Source organism: Myotis lucifugus, unplaced genomic scaffold (genome assembly GCF_000147115.1).
Source record: "Myotis lucifugus unplaced genomic scaffold, Myoluc2.0 scaffold_75, whole genome shotgun sequence".
Taxonomy (NCBI): Eukaryota; Metazoa; Chordata; class Mammalia; order Chiroptera; family Vespertilionidae; genus Myotis; species Myotis lucifugus.
In genome coordinates this window covers 5,080,684-5,092,683 of record NW_005871123.1, presented here as the reverse complement: position 1 = coordinate 5,092,683, position 12,000 = coordinate 5,080,684, and the positions used below count along the sequence as shown (strand labels likewise).

Below are 12,000 nucleotides of genomic sequence, written 5' to 3'. Positions count from 1 at the left end.
GAACATTTTCCTCATATATTTCACCAAGAAAACGTTACTAAGACTAGTACTGAGTTCTACACATTATTACAGTATTCAAAATAAGTATTGCATAAATCATGATGTTTTCATAAATCCAGTGGATCTTAGACATAATGAAGAGGGTAGGTTTATTTGATATATTTTCTCATGGACTAAATTATAGAATACTGTAAGAAGCATGAGTTAGTTACAAAAAAAGAATTTGGGGAGTAAAATCAAATTTTTTGAAAATATATTTAAATTTAGGGAAACAATAATTATATTATGTTTTTACCCAGGCATTTATTTTACTGTAATGCAGGTCAAAATTGGATAAAAATTAATATAGTAAGCTAATATTCTACTTCCAAATTGCTTTGGTGTATACAATCTCTTAATTCTAAATACTACTTTGTTGTCAAAGGCAAATGAAGGTTCTCAGTGAATAGACTATCCTAGACTATCCACATACAAACATCTTGAAAGTAGAGCTGAGAGATTAATTTCTAGCATATTATAAATTGTGCGTATTCAATCTTTTGAGAAAGATCAGCCTAATCAAATTAGACTGATGTATTGGAATTAAATGTGGTGAATCCTTGTAGACACTCCTGCCACCTTTCTTCCAGAGAGAATGGAATCATTGAGTGTATCCTTAGAGCATAATTTGGGAGTAGCTTTCCATTCATGCTGACCTGGCTGTGTAGATCATGCGCTCCTGTAAATGAAGTCTAGTCAGATTCACCCTTAACTTTCTAAGTGCTTCTCTCACCTGAGAGTTTCTTGGGACCTGGGGGATTGTTGCACAGCATGTCACATTATGTGGAAAGCAATATGAAATTAAAAATATAGAATTAGAAGGGAGTGGCAGAAAATCATATACTTAAATAAAAAGAATGTTGTTTGTTTTTTTAAAAGTAATTCAAGTGGGGAAAATTCACATGTGTCCCAAGTGTCTGTGAGCCAGCCAACAGCATGATTTCCTAAGTAGCCAAGCTGCCTTTAGGTAGTTGGCAGTTGACACATTTCTAATAAATGCTTTTCTAAGCATTTTGTAAGAAGTAATTTTTGGCTTTGCTTTTTGAACTACAATTTGTCAAAAGCACCCCATAGTTTAATGCTATTCATGCTACTATATAAATGCTGTGAAGTTCAACAGTAGTTTACCCAGGATTATCGACACAAGTAATGAGAGGCTCGATGAAACAGTGAGACCATATTACACTGTGTTTAAAAGGGCTCCAATTGGGTTCATTACAAAATAAAGGTGTTTTTTCACCCCTTTTGCACACAGAGTATAATGTTTCATTAGTCACTGGTTGTATACATATAAAAAGCTACTCTCCCCTGTTAATGGTTTGGCTGTTTCAAAACCCTACTAAATGATGAAATTTGAGTGGCATTTCGATCTATAATGAATGCTGTCTGCATTTCGGAATGGAGTGATAAATGATCATTTGTGAGAACTTCACCCTTTTATCTTTTACTCCAAGGTTGGTTTTGCATTAGCTGTGATAATTTAATATAGCTCTAGCACAGAGGGCCTTTCAGGAGCTGAGACCTTGCCTTTGTACCACACTTGCCTGGGTTCTATTGATTCCTAACTTGATGGAGGTCTGAGCGCTTTCCTGTGAAATCATCTGCTATGTAGATGTCGTCCTAATAGCTACATTTTATTCTTCGGGTGTCAATGGAAGTTCATTATTTAAATGTTACCACATTTAATTGTTAGCAGCACTGACATTTTGTATTGTGGACACTGGAGGGTTTTGTTATTTCACCTCCTAATTACACCTTTGCAAATTTCAGCATTAGAACTTTAAATGGTAATTTGAGACTGGCAGTATGAAATTCTGGGCCTCACAAATTTGAACATGCAAATACTTGTAGAATAAAACATACTTATGAAACATTTGCATTATGGAGATTCCTTTAGGAAAGAAAGTAGCATTTTTATTAACAAGCTCAGCAATGAAAAATTAATGTTAAATTAGTAGTCATAGTTATACTATTAATTTTTGTGAGCACAGTTACTTTTGTGTTATTAGTAGGATCCTGCTATTTATTTAGAATGGCTGATTACTTTCATATGTATTAATTGTCTTGGATTATGATGTTGCATTGCCGTGTTTACCATTTGTAGAACTCAGATCAAGAGAAAAATTCATTCACTCACTAACTAGATATTTAGCATTTATCCACTGAGTATAAAACCACTATACAAATAAGGTGAATAGCAATCAAGAAGTGTAGAGTTTAACATGGAAAATAAGTTAAGCATCCAAGTAATTATGATACAAAAATAAAAGAGCTGTAGGAGAATGGCCATACAATGATGTAGATTTTCAGAGTCTGCAAGAATGAGGTCCAAGTGACTGGAATTCTTAAAAATAGTAGCACAGGACTCATTGATTATTCATAAACTAATGGTGTGTTCCATAAATAGAAGTACCCGACACAATGTCAGGTACATAGAGATGCACAAATTAGACTATCATTATTATTATATTAAAATATTATATTATTGGAATTCCTTGTTTACTCAGGTTTCCATAGATCTCTTTCCACACCTTGGAATTTTTTAGCCTTTCATACTACCATCACTTTTGCCACACATGGTGCACATGTACATACTGCACAAACACAAGCATACCTATGGAAAATCAAAGATTCTGGACACCATATTCTTAAAGCCCCCCCACCACATAGTTCAGTAAAGAAACAGAATTATTTACATAATAATTCCCTTGAGAGTCATGGCCCTTATTATAGGCAATTCATGCATTCCTTGTCTATCAATCCTCAACTGGTCAGAATTTGAAATGTGATTGTTAGCACGGTGCCAGTCCATGGGAAGTGTATCACATACTATTGTTATTAATGTGAATTTTTGTATTCAATTTTTTCCATTTTAAGATTAGTTAACCCATGACTAGTTTTGTGTCCATAACTCTATGTAGAAATCTTTGAACACTTTGACTGAGTATAACCAATAAGTTCAATAACCCATTTAATCAAAATAAAAATCTGTTGCTAAATTTTTTGGATTAAAGATATTTTAAGACTGACACATCTGTCCTTTATTTTCTTTTTTATTGAACTGTAACTGATAGAATGCTATATTAGTTTCAGGTATACATCATGGTAACTTAATATTTGTATATATATTGAAAACAGATCACAAAAAATTACTAGTAACCTTATGATATCAACAGCAATATCATTTCAGTACCCTGATATGAAACTTACTCAAGAGTTACACATAATTCACTGCCCATACTCTTCCCTGAATAGTACTCAAAGCATAAACTAAGTTACCCATATTGAAGAACAAGAATATTCTAAACCCTTGCTAACTGAGTAATAAAAAACTTAACAGTATAGCAAAATTAGTAATACGGTATATTGAGTAGGACAAAAGTTATAATCATCCTTGTTTCTCTGATGCAACATCAAATTGAAAAGATTTAGATAAAATATTTCCTTCCCAAGCAAAGACTATCTGGATCTGGATCTTCCAGCATAGAGAATCTAGCAGATACCTATTTATCACGTAAGAGATGGCTGCAAAGAATTACAAATGACTGTAGGCTAATCTTATTTTCTGGTTGGAAGCAATTCAAGTGCTCCTATTCATTTGTCATCAATAGATTAAAACAATATTATTTTGAAACATATATCACCTGGGAGATTTTGAGAAACTATCTAAGGAAAGTGTGAAACACAAATTACTATATTCCCCTTAAATCCTAAACTTATTGCTTCTCAACTTTCCCTAGAGCAATTTGTAACCACTCTTCAAAATACAAATGGAAGATGGACAAAAAGGCTGAAACTCTTTAATATCACCTCCAGTTTCAAAGCCCTCCCCGGGGTTCAGGAATAAATCCAGTTTTACAAGTAGAAAAAAAATGAGCAACATATTTCTTTTTGTACCAGTAGCTACACTGCTATGGAAGGCCCAGGTTATAGAAGAGAAGCAGGGAGTCCAACTAGAGCACGTGTGGCGAACCCACTCCACCGAGGACCCTACTCAGGGTTGTCCCAGAGGTCCTAACAGCTGAGGTGCACTACTCCAGAAAGGTTTTATGATGTTCCCCATCTCTCTTCAAATTTTCTTTTCCTATAACCATAACAACCCTCATATGAGATTTAAAATTATTTTGCCACTGTTCTACTAGTAACTTATTCCATTACTTCATTATTTCCTACTTGTATGAATACACCTGTGTAACAATTCAGTACTTCATTATCTTAATGTTTACTGTTCTTATTTTGTTTCTTTTTGGTATTTTTCAACTTCACTTTTCCCCACTTTATTTATTTAATAATTCTTTATTGTTGAAAGTATTACCTATGTTCCCCCTTTCCCCCCATTGACCCCCTCCATCCCATCCCCACCCCACACCCCAAGCCTTCAGCACCCTATTGTCTGTGTCCATGGGTTATGCATATATGCATACAAGGTCTTTGGTTGATTATCTCCCACCCACCGACCCTCCGCTGCCTTCCCTCTGGGATTCCGCACTCTGTTCCATGCTTCCATGTCTCTGGATCCATGCCGTTCATCAGCTTATTTTCTTACTTAGATTCCACAAATGAGTGAGATCATGTGATACTTGTCTTTCTCTCACTGATTTATTTCACGTAGCATGATACTATTTTGAGTGAAATTAGCCACCATGCATATTTCCAGATTTTTAATTTATTATTTTGCTTTTCTAGCAATTTTATTTTTATTAACATCTATAATAATAAAAGCATGATATGCTAATTAGACCAGACAGCTGAATGACCTTCCCGACATCATCGTGGATGTCCTTCCAGACAAAGCCTTGGGGGTGGGGGCTGAGTCAGAGGCAGTTAGGGGCAATCAGGCAGGCAGGCGAGTGGTTAGGGATGATCAGGCAGGCAGACAGAGTGGTTAGGGGTGATCAAGCAGGCAGGGAGGCCAGCGATTAGAAGCCAGCGGTCCTGGATTGTGAGAGGGATATCCCGGATTGCGAGAGGATGCAGGCTGGGCTGAGGGGACCCCACCCCCCGTGCATGAATTTTGTGCACCAGGACTCTAGTATATAAATAATTAAAATTCTCCATACATAGTATTATCATAGTAGAAAGTGAAACACAGTAAAAAGCTTGTTTATATTTCTGTAATGCCAATAAGTTTACTGACAGTTGCTGACTTGATATCCCTAAAATATCGCTGATGTTATGATTGCTTTGGTTATTTGTTCATGTATCAGTTGAAATGAATACTGATGAAAGATGCAATATTGCTTTTTTGTTTGTTTGTTTCCTGGATATTTTACCTCAAAATAACACACATATTGAACAAAGTTCCTCACATTTTATTGTTAGAGTAGGAAGCATTACAAAAGGAATGTTTTAGATTTTTAATTTTAAAAGTAGCAAATACTATTACTCCTAGAAATATATATGTGCTTTAGTCTAGTGAAATGTGTCAAGCCATTAGATATTCCTTTCTATTTTTAAAGAATTGGTACAAATGCTACTTTCATTTCACTCTGCTTTTATTGTTAATAATAAATGTCAAAAATACTCAGAAAGTTGCACACCGAGATATTACAGACTCTGTCATCAAGCCAAGCTTCCAAGTTTTGTTGCTCATTTACACATCTATCTTTTCCAGAGACTAAAAGTAAATGCAAGGTCACTTTCAATTCTGGATGCAGATTCCCCATTTCAGTTGATGTGTTTACCATAGGAGAAAGCCAAACTGAGTAATGAAGGGTAGCCTTTCTTTCAGCTTAACAAACATTTCTAAGCCACCTAGTATCTTTAAAAAAAAAACAGCAAAAAACAACTTAGTGTAAAAAACATAAATTGAATTGCTTTAGGGTTATTAGTACCTGATCCTAAATCTAGCAAAATAACCATTACATGTGTAGGTGAATGCAGTAATGATTATGAAACAGATTAGGAATATCATAAAGCAATATCCTAAATTCCTTTTTAAATATATTTTAAACTAGAGCTAAGCAGATATGATTATAATGCATACTTTCTTAGTCTTACAGTATTTAATTCACATATTCATATTATGACTATCAGTGGTTTAAAAGCTAATGAGGTCTTCCACGACATTAAAATGAAAAATTGTACTCTGTACATCACCGTAAATATGGAGCTAGACTAAAAAGTTGGCAGTCGCATGCCCATGTATTATTATAGTTATCCAGGGATGAAACATTTAGACACATTGAAAGGCTATGCAAATCTGTTTGCTTAGTGGTACTGGTGGGAAAGGGGCTACAGATCATGATGGAAGGGAGACTGAATCTTTGCACTCAGAAGCGAAAGTTGGGAGCAGGACAGAGAAGCCTGGATTATGGACAGATGTACAGCCTAGTGAACATTAAAAGGAATTCAGCTAGAATCTGTTCTCTCACATGGAAATAGACTTACCAGTTGGTAAATTAATTCTGTGTGCTCATAATGAGCATTTTTTCCCTTTGGAGAAGCTTTCTTTAGAGACATGAATGGAAGTATACAGTGCAGGAAGAAAAGGACAGAAAAGACATCCATATGGAATAATAAACAGCCGCTAGTGGAAGAGCCCAATGATTACTGCTCTCATCTCCGGTTGAGAGTATCCAGACACTACACTAGTTGGACGAGTCTGAAAACAGTACCTTCTTTAATGTCTGAGATAAAACACATCGTTCCTGGACATGAATAAACAGGGAGGGCTGTGATGCCAGTGGGAAGGGGCACCTCTGACTGCAGGAACATGCTGTTGCTCTGCAGAGAAAAGTAGAATGGGATCGAATGGTGGAGCCAGGGGCACTGGTTTCATTAGAAAACATTTTAAAAGGTATATATGTACAAGCATACTCAGCAGAGATTAGGCTTAATTCCACGTCTTTGTTTTAAGATGAGCATGAAGTGGATAGATTAGGTTGTCACCTTTCAGAGTGAGAATTCTGTTCACTGGTAGCACTCTGTGGAAAATGTTTCTGTGACAGTCAGATGGACCACTGGCTCAAATATCCAGGAGAAAAACTCACATTCCTGTCTGAAGGCAGGAAAGATTCTACTACTTAACAACTTCAACATTTTAAATAACTTTTCTTTCTCTATTTAATGTGCAATTGAGGCTATATTGTAACTCTACAAAAATGTATGGAGCTCTTCTATGGACATATATATGCATCCATTCATTAGAGAATTAAAGCAATGTGCAATGGATCATGGGGGAAATTGTGGGTATTTGTCTTCAGAAGCAAAGGCATACCTAACTAGAAGATACAAATTTTACAGAAACATTGCTTTGTAGCTTCTTACAATGTAGCTTTCACAAACACTGTAATTATATATATCATGGATTATTCCAGAATCTAAGATTTATCTTTGATTCCTCTCTACCCTTCTCTCCAATTCATTGGCACAGTCTTTTGACACTGTTGCCAAACCATGCCCCAATTATGTCCACTGTCCACCATCATCTCCAGCCTAGACTATAGAAAAATTATTTAGTGGGCTCCCTGCTTCCATGCTTCTCTCTCTACAATCTATTTCCCACATAGATACAGTATATACACATTTTAAATGCATATCCCTTTGTCTTTCCCCAATTAAAATGTCTCCAAAGGCATTTCATCATACTTAGTATAAAATCCAAGTCCTTACCCTAGTGTACCAAATCCAACATAACATGATACCAACCTACATCTGTGACATTTCATCATTCTCCATGCAATCACTTCTGTTTCCCTGGTTGCCGTGGCAACCCAGCAGTGACTGCCACTGCTGTGGGTGCAGTGACCCAGCACTGACTGCTGAGGGGGTTGCAGATCAGGCCTGGATAGAGAGAGACCCGCAGATAGAGGCAGGGTCTGATCTGTAGCCTCCATGGCAGCTATTGATCAGCACTTGCCTCTTTCTCTCCAGGCCTGGCCAGCAGCCCGCCTCTGTTTCTCTCCAGGCCTCTGCAGGGGCTGCTGATCAGGCCCTCCTCTCTGATCAGGCCTGGTGATAGGCTTGGAGATGCTGACTGGCATAAAAACCAACCAATCAGAACCAAATCTGGGTGAAGTGTGAGGAGCCAATGGCTGCCTGGGAGGCAAAGCTTTTGATGCTGACTGGCATAGAAACTGACCAATCAGAACCTAATCTGGGTGAACTGTGAAGGCAGAACCTGGGGGCTGAGGAGGGGTTTTAAGGGCAATAGCTGTTTGGTGTAAGGTATAAGAAAGTGGTTCAATTTTTTAATGACCAATTTGGCAGAATAGTGCATATGGCTGGCTATCAGTCCAGATATAGGGATTATGTGTTTTTGTCTGCCAAGAGCATTTCCTCCTGTTGAAAAAGGCTTTTCTCCCCTATTTGAGCAATCCTATCCTATATAATCTATCTATACTACTAAAAGGGTAATATGCTAATTATACCAGGTCAATCAGCCATCTTCTGGAAGTCCGACTTCCTTCTGGACAAAGCCATGGTGGTGAGGGCCAAGGCAGAGGCAGTTAGGGGCAATCAGGCCAGCAGGGGAGGGCCATTGGGGGCGAGATAAGGCCGGCAGGGGAGAGCAGTTAGGGGTGATCAGGCCGGTAGGGTAGAGCAGTTGGGGGCAAGATCAGGCCCACAGGGAGTTAGAGGCAATCAGGCTGGCAGGGGAGGGCAGTTGAGAGTGAGATAAGGCTGGCAGGGGAGGGCAGTTGGGGCAACCAGGCCAACAGGGGAGAGCAGTTGAGGGCAAGATCAGGCTGGCAGTGGAGGGCAGTTAGGGACGATCATGCAGGCAGGCAAAGAGGTTAGGGGTGATCAGGCAGGCAGGCAGAGGCAGTTAGGGGGGCTTAAGGCAAGGGGAATGGGTTTGGGACCCGGAATCCCAAATTTTTAAAAGGGATTTCCATCTCTTTTAAGCCCCAACCCCTAAGCCTGGCTGAGGAAACCCCCCCCCCCCCGAATAATTTCGTCACCAGCCCACTAGTATATTCATGTATTCTGTGTAGAGATTATATGCGCACATATGTATCTGTATGGATTAATATATTCTATGTTCACCCAATAGATTATGATTTCCTTGAAAGCAGAGATATTATACATCTTGTTTATCTCTGTATCTCTAGCTCTTAGGACCATGCCTGCTAAATAGGAGGCAAACAATCAATATTTGCTTAACAATTAAATTTCTTTGTCTCTCAGTCTCTTTTCAACAGAAGAAAAAAATTATATATGTATGCATGTTTAAATACATTTATGCATATGCACATACCCATATCCAATTACATACATATATATATACACAAATATACTTATAACTTCTGAGTAAAATCAGGATAATTGATATTCATTCATTGATCACCAAAATCAAGACCTTTAACTTTCATCTTATATTAGGAAAAGAAGTGAAATGAATTTACTTGGCAATCCATATGTAAATTGTGCTTTATAGAGTTAAGCAGTGTACAATATGAATACTGTGCATAGAAAAATTAAAATATCTCATGGAAATCTTTGATTTCATATGTCTGTTCATTTTTTGAAAAATTCTATGATAGTTACTAACTGAAAATTTATTTTTTGGAACTCTCTCATCTCTTATAAAGATAACTCTTATCTCATATATAGCCAAATATAAAACATCTCTGAGACACAGCCTGAAAATCCACATGAGAATGCTATACTATCTAATGCCTCACTATTTCAGGAAATCTTTCTTGAGTCTCTACTATATTCAAAGTGTTAGATCAGACACTGTGGATTCTATAATAAATAAATAAACATTCTCAATTATGGCTGGACTTCTAAGTAAAGATAAAACACTGAAGTGTTTTTACTGCTGTTTCACCATAATGCAACTTCAGAGGTGTTTTTAAGGTCCCCTCATTATTTATAATATTTCAGAAGAATATGAAATTCCACAATCAGAAATAAATTGTTTTGGTAAAATGTTCACTTCCTTATCAAGAGCATAATTTAAATGTAAATTATTTGAGGAAGGTTATTAATTTGTATCACTAAATCTTATGCAGGAGTCAATTTTTTAAAATAATCATTTCTAAGGTTTAAAAAAACTAGCTTTGCATGAGAACTCTGAACATTAAAATACAGGTGATAAGAAAAGATACTAAAAGTGGAGCTCAACAAGTATTTCATCACAATTCTGTTTAATATTATTCTTAGTGTTTACTAGGGATTATCTTCTATGGTTCAAAAAAGTAGATGTACTTATTAAAATACAGGCACAAAAAGTACCATTGTGCTTTGTGAAGTTATAGGATAGCAAGTTTATAATAATAATCTTTGAAACACTCCCACATTCTCTTAAATTTTATTTTAATAGAGTTTTATATTATAATCAATATTATATCTGGGTGTATTTTACTACCTTTACAAATTGTCACATAAGAAATGTGTAAGAGATCAACCAAAGAACTTGTATGCATATAAGCATAACAAATAAACACAGACAATGGGGGAAGGGGAACATGTGTAATACTTTCAACAATAAATAATTTAAAATAATAATAATAATAAAGAAATATGTATGTGAAAATTAGAATTCACTAAAATTAGTGCTGTGTAATAACTTCCAGTTTAATTTTTTAACCTATATCTTTTTGGTAGCATAGTACAGTAGCATGAGCTTAAATCATTGCATTTTTTAAATGTAACCTGACACCTTTAGGGGCTCTTTGTATCCCCTAAGTCATACACTAAAATATCTGCACTTACAAGTTTCTTGAGTTAAGGTGTTTTTCATTTAGAGTATCAATCTGGTCCGAAGTACTTATGTAAATGTCTAGGTCTAAACTCTTCACTTTGGGTAGAGGTTAAATTATATGCAAAATGTCTCTCTGCTCTATTATCACATAACCTAGATGAAAAATTCAAGTATATGGATTTCTCAATCAGTGTTTTTTAATACATTACACTGCCTCTTGTGTGTATTCACATTTAATGTATCTTTCTTTTAATGACCGATAGTCCTATTCTTCCCTAGGAAACTGGCATCTTTACAGAACTGAAAGTATTTTATCAAATTATCTGATTTACTTTTTGGAAAAGTACTTTTAGAAGAGTGCTCACGATATTGAAGTAGCTGGACCTAAATAATATAGAATCACCCATTTCAAAGACATTTTTTTTCCTACTTTACATTTAATTTTGCCTTTGTCAGTTTGGAATGTAAAGGAGTATTTTAAAAGAAAATAATGCATACACTTTTTTCAAATAACAGACTGATTTTATTCATAAACTCTTCTTGTAATTACATAGGACTCTTGGTTACCGCCTACAGTTTAAAATTGCAGTACTTTTCATTTTTCAAAAATAGCTCTTTTTTATTATTGTATAAGGATTCCATTTAGTTTGTGAAGCCAGTGGAAACTATCAGAGGGATGAATTATTCAAATGTAATTTTTAAAAGGGTTCCATTCTCTGAAGAAGATGAGGTTGCCTTGTGATGCTCAAAGAGGAGGCAAGCTGAGGCCTTGTCAACCTGATGGTTGTCATTTAAGTAAGAGCCTTGGTGCTGTCCGTCATACTTATGCGATAAGCCATGTAGCTGAACATAAAACAAAAGCAGATACAGTAAACTTTTTCTGTTACAATTGCTTCTATTGGCAATTCAATTACCAGTAAAAAGGTTGATGATGCCATATTATTTTTAAGTCTAGGAAATGGGAATAGCTTCTATAAAAAAAATACTTCTTACCTTAATACTTCTAATATACATTGAGTTCCGATGCCCCTGTATCTCCACTAAATCCTTGGTTTGAATCCACTCCTGATTACCCAGAGACCATCCTGGGGAGTTACTGACATAAAGCAGAAAGGAAGCAGACATCTGAAGTCCAGACTAAATGGCTTTTTTTTTTCTATTGAACACTAGTCCTTGGAGAAAAACAAGCTTCTAAGACACTTTAGACTTAATTTTGCTTCAAAAATCCATTCTGAATGGGCCAGAATGCCATTTTTAAAAAGAGAAACTGCCACAAAACAAAACAGCTTGACAAGTTAGAAATTACT

The 12,000-nt window shown here is 36.1% G+C and overlaps 1 protein-coding gene across 2 annotated transcripts in view; it reads left to right on the top strand.

Moving 5' to 3' along the window:
• CADM2 (cell adhesion molecule 2) overlaps positions 1–12,000 on the top strand; it is a 170,135-nt gene that overhangs the window by 67,124 nt on the left and 91,011 nt on the right. The gene's annotated exons all lie outside the window — the stretch shown is intronic.